General features: G+C 40.1%; 1 long non-coding RNA gene across 4 annotated transcripts; it reads right to left on the bottom strand.

Moving 5' to 3' along the window:
* Positions 1 to 1,314: 1,314 nt before the first annotated feature.
* On the bottom strand, positions 1,315 to 5,197 carry LOC122032546. 4 transcript variants are annotated; one of them, XR_006126128.1, is made up of 9 exons: positions 4,969 to 5,040; positions 4,739 to 4,830; positions 4,002 to 4,108; positions 3,860 to 3,930; positions 3,382 to 3,671; positions 2,226 to 3,241; positions 1,742 to 2,070; positions 1,449 to 1,551; positions 1,315 to 1,342 (listed from the first exon to the last, which is right to left on the bottom strand). It is a non-coding gene; the product is annotated as an uncharacterized LOC122032546 (long non-coding RNA). The 4 variants fall into 4 exon arrangements; XR_006126126.1 differs by lacking the exon at positions 4,969 to 5,040 and adding an exon at positions 5,129 to 5,197 and having other exon boundaries at positions 1,742 to 3,241; XR_006126125.1 differs by having other exon boundaries at positions 1,742 to 3,241.
* Positions 5,198 to 9,644: the final 4,447 nt, after the last annotated feature.

Here is a 9,644-nt window from a genome sequence, read left to right on the forward strand (position 1 = left end):
GTCTGAGCATATCCCTGATATGACGGTGGAAACTTCCACCGAACGATACTCCATCCACTCCGGCCGCCAGCCATGCTGTTTGTCGGCGGCAGGCGTCTCGAGGATGATGTTACCAGCTGTCCCTTTTGTCCCTTTGCGCCTCTTGCCTGTTCCCGGGACGAGCGGACCGGTCGCTCGGTGCTCATGGCCTCCGAGAATGCGCATACCTCAGACCGGGCGGGGAAGCCCTGCTCATGTGCTCGGCTGGGATTGTGCCTTATTGATCTACGGCTCGACCGAGCGGCCAGCCCGCTCGACCCAGAGACTCTTTTACCTTGAGCATTGGAAACTCGACCCCTGGTCGGGCTGTCTTTCGTCCGACCTAGGAGACCCCTGGCCTGACGTTCGGTCGGCCCGCCAGTCCGTTCGGCATGACCTCGGTATGCTCGGCACGACCTTGGGGTTGGCCCTCTTGACCATTGACCTCCACGTGTCGTTGACCTCCTGCCAACAAGGGTCCCCTGTCCTTACCACCGAATCAATATATATATATATATATATATATATATATATATATATATATATATATATATATATATATATATATATATATATATATATATATATATATATAAAAGATTTTTAAAATAATTTTTAAAGAGTTTTTAAAAATGGTTCTAGGTGAAGAACCTAAGCCTACACATGCTTAGCACTACAACAAAAACCTTCATAGACATCGGTTTTCCACCGGTGTCTATTTGATTTTCGACCGATGTCTATGAAGCCGATGTTAAAAGTCTGTCATTTTAGACATCGGGTTAAAACCGGTGTAGTATCACTTAACGACACCGGTTTTCGAATCGGTTATTAACCGGTGTAGTATCACTTAACGACACCGTTTCATCAACGGTGTAAAACCGATGTAATATTGTATGTTAATAACACCAGTTTTGACAGCGGTAAATGACCGATGTAATATTACTTTATAACACCGGTTTTACATCGGTGGAAAACCGATGTAATATGTATATTTTGTAACAGCACAGATTTGATTTTAAAACCGATAATGACAAAAAAAAATACACAAATATTCATAAATTGTACAAATATTCTTCATTCAATAATATCCATAAAATACACAAATATTCACAAATTATATAAATAATCTTCCTACAACAATATCCATAAAATACCCAAACATTTTTTTTACATCAAAAGCTAGCTAATAGATATCAAAATCAAGGTAGAACATTCTTTTAACACATCAAGGTCGAACCGCACTTCAAATGTAATCTAGCATGCATTCAGCCCACTCGAACTGCACTTCATCAATTTCAACTCTGTAGTACTTGAGATTTGTAAACTGTAAAAACACATAAATCCACCATATGTCAAATAACTAAAACAAATGTGTACATGTATCAAATAAAAAATATAAGATCACAAGTGCTTGTCATAAACATGCTTACCAGCGTGTTGAAACCTATTCTGTGAATGGTGGCTTCGAATGAACTTCACGAGCAAGGCCAAAATTTGCTATCTTCACAAAGTCCTTGGTTACCAATAAGTTCTCTGCAAAGGTCATAATCTAGTTTAATAGAATGCTAACTTCACCAGAATAATTATAGGTGCATAAATCACATTTAACAAAATAAATGCTAATCCTAGATAACAACGTTGTAGGAATAGATATGTTAAGAGCACACAAATGAATCTTTATAGGGATATTTGGTTAAAAGCGGAACTAAAGAGGTACACCTACCTCCCATGTCAATAAGTCACTTCCTCGAGTTGGATATGGCTTTTGCAAATCTAGCTCCATATAGAAGGTGTAGAGTTTGATATCTTGAAGCTGCAAATCCAATCAGAAGTAGGATTAGCGTGGTAAGCAAGACATTGAAAATCCCATTAATAGACACATATTGGCCATGAGAACCCTTGTTCTTGTCATTGAAATAAGGTGACTAGGAATAAAATAGGCACTAGGAATGACTAAAAATAAGTACAACTAAAATTCATAATTAGGATATCACTAGGAACGACAGTAGTGAAATAGTCTCCTTTCCGATGCCAATCAATTTTTGTCACAACCTGCAAAGCAAAAGAATGAATAATAGAAAGGTAGTGGCAAAGAACATTATAAAACTAAAATTATTAATAGGTTGCAGCTTAGGAACACACGCAATATAATTAAAGAAGGAATCAAATATAAAACTGCTTTATTGCATAAATTCCTCAAGCCGAACCTTATTTTCTCCCCCATTTTCTTTGGCTTCATTTTAGAACACTTGCCGTGCCAATCACAACCTTCCGCAACGATCCAATGTTTAGAAAATCTTAAAATATCATCTTAAGCATGTTTTCTTAGGCTTCATTTTAGACCTGTCTTTTGTCGGCCTACTAGCAATGATCTTTAGCAAAAACAATAAACTGACTGCAAGCTGTGCACCTAATCTCATTATATGATAATGCAACAATCAAGTTGGAAAAAATTATACTAGATGCCATATCTGTATGACAAAACATTTCAAAGATATTTTTGTAAATCCATTTAGGTACATCAGTACATATTTGCTTTCATCCACATACTGAAATGTAAAAAGGATGAAGCAAAGCTGTCAACCTTTGGTCATATTGTTTGTTCTTATAACTGAATTGTAAAGATCAAACTTGTTAACAGATAGTGGAGGGAAGAAAGTGAAGAAAGCTTGCAGAAGCTACAACCAAATTCAGCTACAACACACACAGAAACATCAAACAATGAACAGGACAACTGGGAAAATTCCACACAGAAACATCAGTATAAAGAATGAGTCACGACTCCAACATCTAAGACAGCATCATCTATGGAAACATGATACTAGTGGAGTTGAAACTTACAGGATAGAAAATTCAACAAAAAAAATAAAACAAAGCCATCATGTGTCTCAAAGTCAAGGTTCAACATCATAAGAAATATGCATACCAAACTTATAAGTCGTTGATAAAATTAATTCTTGACAATAAGGATACTAGTTGGTGCTTACAGGTAAGGGGTTTGCGGAAATGAATTGGTCAAAAAAGAATAAATTATCAAGCAAAGAACATGAACTTGCTACCGTATTCATGTAGGATCAGCAAGTACTCACGTATCTTGACTCGAGGAGATTCTTCAAAGTTTCCTGGAGAATCTATCATTAGTGGCAATACAGTTTAATGACAGAATCTGCTCCAACTGTGAATAGCCATGGCTGCCTCGGATGAAATTTACAATCTAAAACACCTGTTTAATTAATAAGTTAATGTTAGGTCTAAGATAGGCAGGAATTGCAATTTTTATTTGAGTTAGAAAGCCATAGTTTCTTAATCTAGACGCGGTAAATGAAAAACAAGGAAAACAACAAAGTTTGCAACACAACTGACCTCTGTCATTAAACTGAGAGAATTTGGTATGCCTAAACTTTTCAGGGCACTTTAGGTTTCATCCTGATTCCAGCCTCAAAGGCTAGGTAACTAGGTATAATGTCATGATTTTTATATATTTCCAATTTGTCAGTGTGTATTAGAAAAAAGAAAGAAACAAAACTGAGATATAAAATAGGCACTAGGAATGAATAAAAATAAGTACAACTAAAATTCATAATTAGGATATCACTAGGAATGACAGTAGTGAAATAGTCTCCTTTCCGATGCCAATCAATTTTTGTCACAACCTGCAAAGCAAAAGAATGAATAATAGAAAGGTAGTGGCAAATACTCTACCAATTAAAATAAAGTAATCCAAAGGATTAAGTCTATGTCTAGAAACAATTAAGGTAATTTGATGTGCCTATATTGAAATTAATTACTATACAAATACATATGTACTCTGAAGGGGGGATACACAGTGAATATAGCTCACCTTGCAATGCTTTAATCGGATGCAATCATATTTATCATCTCGAACCCATCTCACTGCTGGAGTGGTATTTCCTAAAGCACAGAATCGAGTGCCAACTGATCTGAACAGAAACTAAAATAATATTATGAGTAAAAACACTTACCCTCATCCTCCTCTAGTTTTGATTCCTCCACATGAAGCAACTCCTTGACCCTTGCTTGATTCTCTGCACTTCCCAATCCAGTATCTAAAATAAGCACATCGCATCCTCTGAAACAATGTGTAAATGTATGTCAGAAAGAAGCAGGGTGGAATTAGGCATCGAAAACTGAATTAAAAAAAAAAACCCTAGAGGGTGGAAATTAAATTACAAAAACCTGGAGGAAATGAACATACAAAAGAAACGCTAACCATAGGTACGGCTCCCTTCTTTTAACATAACCATATTAAATTTATATTCTAACCTAAACCATCCAATATCTAAATTCCCATTAGATCTTCAAGGTTACAATCTTCCATAATCACCTAACATGAAACCTAAATGTCACTGAAACCATTTCAGATTCAGGTTAATCTTTATTTACAACATTCAATTACCCAATATAACAACTCTTATCCTTGTTAACTAGTAACACATCATACCCTTAACCTCCAACACCAGAACAAACAAATTCTTATTGACTCTGCCGTGGATCCAGCTCAAAACACACAGGATTCATTAGGTAACATCTACTGCAACTAATGATCGCACAAGGGTAAGGAACAAGAACTAAACCGTACCTCAATCCCCTACAAACAGAACATTACATAGTGCATCTTCACTAGCCGGATCAAGAAGAAAGAATAACAAGAAGTCATCAAAACAACCTGTTAACAACAACAACAGATCGACCTCATTACCTCTGCACCCTTCAATCACCGGAGACGATCATCCAACAGAGCTGTGGTGGCCGGGACCAAAATACCAGTCTCTGCTTCCCAGAAAGAACCACCTGAATCAACACTAGAAAGGATCAAGGTTCGAATTCACAACCAAAACCAAACCCTTACCTCCAAGATCGAAGTTAGGGCAACGACTTGTTCTTGCCGACGAACAAGGACAGAGATCGGGAAGGAACAAGGGTTGTTACCTCCTCCAAACAATCGATGCTGGCCTGATCCAACGCCGATGCCCTTGGTTCCCTCCCGACAGCCGGCGAAATCCACCAATCGAGATCCGTCGCCGTTGTTCACCGAGATCAGAGAAGGGAGGAAGGGATCGGGGAGAAAGAAGGTTCAGCTGTAACTAACCTCTCTTCCTCTCAACGCTCCAAGGTCCGCTCTTCGCCGGCGCCACCGAGAGAAGAAGAAATCGCCGGTCTCGGTCGCGTGAAGTCTGAAGTCGCGAGAAGGAGAAAGTCGGGGGAAAAGAAAAGGCTTCGGCACTTTATAGAGAGGTTAACCCCAAACCCCATCCTCAACCTTTAGCAATCAGACGATTAAGAAGAATGAAAAGAGGAAACGAGAGGTTTTGACCGTGTACCCAGCGAGCGAAGAGGCCGAGAAGGAGAAAATGAAGCACGGAGAGCCTTTATGCCTGTAATTTTAGGGTTTTAACAGGCAGACATACTTCGTTATTCTTGTACTGCACTCGATCTCTCTGCTTCAGAAGAAGGAGACCCCTTTACACAAGATCAGAGATCTCGGTGTTGTTCTCTCTTCCTTCGGATTCCCTCATGTTGCCGACCAACCGTGCCATGGTGGTCGTGGGCGTCCTCTAGCTGTTCGGATCTTGTCGGCCCCTACCTTAGCCGGGAAGAGCGAAGAGAGGAAGGAGGAGGAGGAGGAGGAAGAGAGGATCGGACGAGGAGGCAGAATGGAACGATTTATACTGCGATTTTGCTTAGGATCGAAGCAGGTGGTTTTGATCCTAAGGTGCGTCGATCCAGGAAGGGGAAGAGATCCAGGAAAGGGAAGAGGGAGATGAGGCTGAGAGAGATGGTCGGAGATTTAGGTTTAGGTTTAGGCTGAGAGAAGGGGCGCGATATTGGTTTAGGTTTGGAGGGAACTTTGTGAAGTGTTATAAATTTTGGCTGGTGGAAAAATTAAATTATTTTTTTTTTGTTCATTAACATCGGGTTTTAAAAACTGCTGTTAAAACCGATGTCTATTAACAAAAAAAAAAGGCGCTCATAGACATCGGCTAAAAAACCGATGTCTATGAGCAAAAATCTGCGCTTATAGACACCGATTTTTGGAAAAACCGGTGTAAAATACTCAAAGACATCGGTTTTTGCTTAAAACTGTTGTTGTTCCACCGATGTCTATGAGGCTTTTTCTTGTAGTGTAGGTTTTTTAAATATTTTTTAAAATGATTCTAGGTGAAGAACCTAAGCCTACATATGAAGAAGAAAAATTCGAGGAAATGGATGTAGTGGTTCAAGTGGAGGAGGAGTAACCGAAAGTTGACATGTGTTCAACTTCCAAGAAGAAGAAAGATGAGGAAGTGTCATCCATATCTTCAAGGGTTGAAGAAGAATCCAAGATAAGTGAAGAGGAAGTCTTGGAAGTCAACCTTACAAGCATCTCCACCAAAGTCAAGTCAAAAGACCACATCGTGTGTTTCGGTTGCAATGAGAAGGGACACTACAAGAGTAGGTTTCCAATGTAAAATATTGAAAATGGGCGAATCACCATAAGGGGATTTTTCAAAATTTTTTAAAATTTTTCTGGAATTTCTCGGATATCATATGGATGAGTTTACGGGTATAAAATTGGACCCCGAGAAAGCCTGTTTAGGCTACCCCATTTGAACGAGAAAATGTTTTTTTTTATTTCCTTTTCTTTTTCTTTTTTTCCTCATTTTCGTCGTTTCCCTTCTCCTCTTTCCCGCGTGCCCGAGCCCTCACCTCCGGCCGTTTCTCTTCTTCCCCAAACCGACGCGCGCCGAGGCGTTTCCTCTCCTTCCCTTGCATACAAAACGGTCGGCCAAGGAATACCGAGCCTTCTCTTCCTCTCTCTGTGCCGGCACCCCAAGTTTCCCTTTCTCTCCTCCTCCACCGAGCCACCGCCGGTCCATGCCCTAGCCAACCTCGACGCCACTGCCGCTCTCCCTTCTTCCCTCTGCGCCACATCTGACCACCGGATCGGGCGATTCCAACCTCTGCTGATTTCACGCCTGAGCGCTGCTACCCTCACCTCTTGTAATTCCACTCGATCGCCGGCGTGAAGAGGCAACTAGGGTTCCAAGGATCTTGGATTTTCCCTTCCTTGCTGTGATAGAAGTCTCAGTTGAAGGTAAGATTTGGGTTTCTGAAATTACGTTATTGATGTTCTGATCCATGACCTTCTTCCTGTTCTACACTAGGAGGGAGATTTTGGATCAGTTCTTGCTATTTTCCCCTAATCAGAGCTTGGACTCCTTCTTCCTTGCGGACGAAATTTAGGGGTATTGGTTGGAGGTATGTGCCATACCTAGCTGCTGGATTTGAGCCTTGTCACCCTTGCTGACCACTGCTAGCAACAGTAAGCTATTACTAGAGAGGAAGGAAGTCGAGTTAGGTAAGGCAAACTTGGGTATTTAGATTTTGATAGGAATGTTTGTGCTGAATTGTTGGCTGATGACTGTGGTACTTGTCACTGTTTTTCCCCTAGTAGCTTCTCTGGTTTCGGCAGTAAATTCTTCAAGATTAGAGCAGCGTTGGGGTATCGAAAAATTTGGGTAAGTTTTGTGTTAAGTTAAATACTGAATTGGGTGAGTTGTTTGGATTGGTTTGATTCATTATGTAGTAGATTGATAATTTAGGGATGGATTGATTATTGGGTAATTGATCAATGGATTAAGGTTTCCTGGTTTAATAGGATTAGCTAATCGAGTTGGATTTACTCATACTGAGATTAGCTATGCAGGAAAATATGGACAATCCAATGGAAATAAAAACATAGTTTTTATTTAGATTTAGATTTTTTGGTTTAGCTATTTTATTTATAATAAACTTAGCTAAATCGTATGATTTATTACAGGATTCGGATTCGGGACGAGCACATCGACATAGAGGTTGATTAGCTCGATCTACATTGGAGGCGGGTACCTTGACCTATCTATTTTGATATGTCTTGTTGATATGTTTAGTAGATTTTAACAAGTAGTACTAAATATGTTTATATCTGCATCGGCATGTCACTATTTGTTTTCCGAGCATGTTTTGTTTGTTACTTGTTTAGCGTTCATGCCCTGTTTACTATTTATGTTATAGAGGTAGTGACATGCCATGCTCTATGATATACCGGATTGGTTAGATACCATACCTGACCTGTGTACCTAGATCATATTATTTGATCTTCGTATATGGTACATGTTTTTTATGGAGGTAGATAGGATGCTTAATGTCATGCACCATCTCGCATGATTGCATGCTGTGTGATAGTCGACTCTATTATTATTGAGCACATCGCCAATTACATGGATCTGCACACACCACCACTCATGGGTTAGTGGTATATCAGGTAGGGTGTGTGGGAGTTCTGCTTTGTTAGGCTCCACTGGTCTGGTGACGCAGTGTGGTAGCTGGCAGATAGTTCTACTCTATTAAGCTCCGCTGGTCTAGTGACGCAGTTTGGTAGCCGGCAGACGGATTTTGCTCTGTTTGGCTTCGTTGATCTGCTCATGGGTAGTGTGACGCAACGTGGTAGTCGGCAGGGATCCCTACTCTGGACTAGCTCAAGGAGATGAGAGCATTGTGCTCCCCCACTTATGATTTGGGGTAGGAGGATAGGTGTACTCCGACAGTATCCCGTCCACTCGGTCACTCATCATGAGCAGTGATGACAGAGTGCACGGTTATCACAGCCCTACCCACTCGGTCTCACCATCGTGTATGAGATGACTGACTGGCGTCAGGGGTGACCAGGACATGTTATGACATCATATGCATTATATGCATTTATTGTTTGTGTTTGTTGTACTTTATATGCTGCATATTGGATGAATGCATTGTTTGACATGCATATAGGATTTACGATACTCTAGGTCTGACGACCTTGATATTCCTATACCAGGTCCTGGTTAGTACAGTCTCTCCCCTTTATTTCAGTTTTGCATTGTTCCTTTATATATATTCAGGAGACTGTACGCCTATTTATTACTGCTGATTATTATTTACTATGCATGTCAACTAGGTATTCGCTGAGTGTTGGACTCACACCCCATTATTACTATTTCAGGTGTAGGCTGTCCGGAGATCTCCAGTCACTAGTCCCCCACCATTGCGAGTCGCGACGAGTTCACACATTTCGATTTCCTTATTATGTTATAGACTATGTTTCATACTTGTATCTTTTGACATTTGGGGTCTTGTATGATTTCTTATTCTCGATGGGTTTTCGTTTAGATGCATGCTGATGATTTATGTTTTATGGGTGTAGTTGAGTAGGATATCAGATTTGTGTTTTATGGGTGTAGTTGAGTAGGATATCAGATTTGTGCTTTATGGGTGTATTTGAGTAGGTGATTTGAAATGATTATCTTATCGTTGCTTAGGTTAATGTTTTACTATTAAACTGCGTGGGTGTTTGATTATTTTTATTGTTATTATCCATATGTTCCGGCCGTGTTGGCCGAGGTATCTGGATTGATGTAGTCAAGTTTCATATTGTCCACCGTACAGGGGAGATGTTGCTGAAATTTCTTCTAGCAGGGATTATGTAACGACCACCCTTCTTACTACTACTACACTCTAAGGATGACCGTTACTTGACTACTAACTCTACTTAACCGGTATGATAAAAAAATCACATGGAAACCCTACCGAAAAATTTCGGCAGAGTC

Source organism: Zingiber officinale, chromosome 11A (assembly GCF_018446385.1).
Source record: "Zingiber officinale cultivar Zhangliang chromosome 11A, Zo_v1.1, whole genome shotgun sequence".
Classification (NCBI taxonomy): domain Eukaryota; kingdom Viridiplantae; phylum Streptophyta; class Magnoliopsida; order Zingiberales; family Zingiberaceae; genus Zingiber; species Zingiber officinale.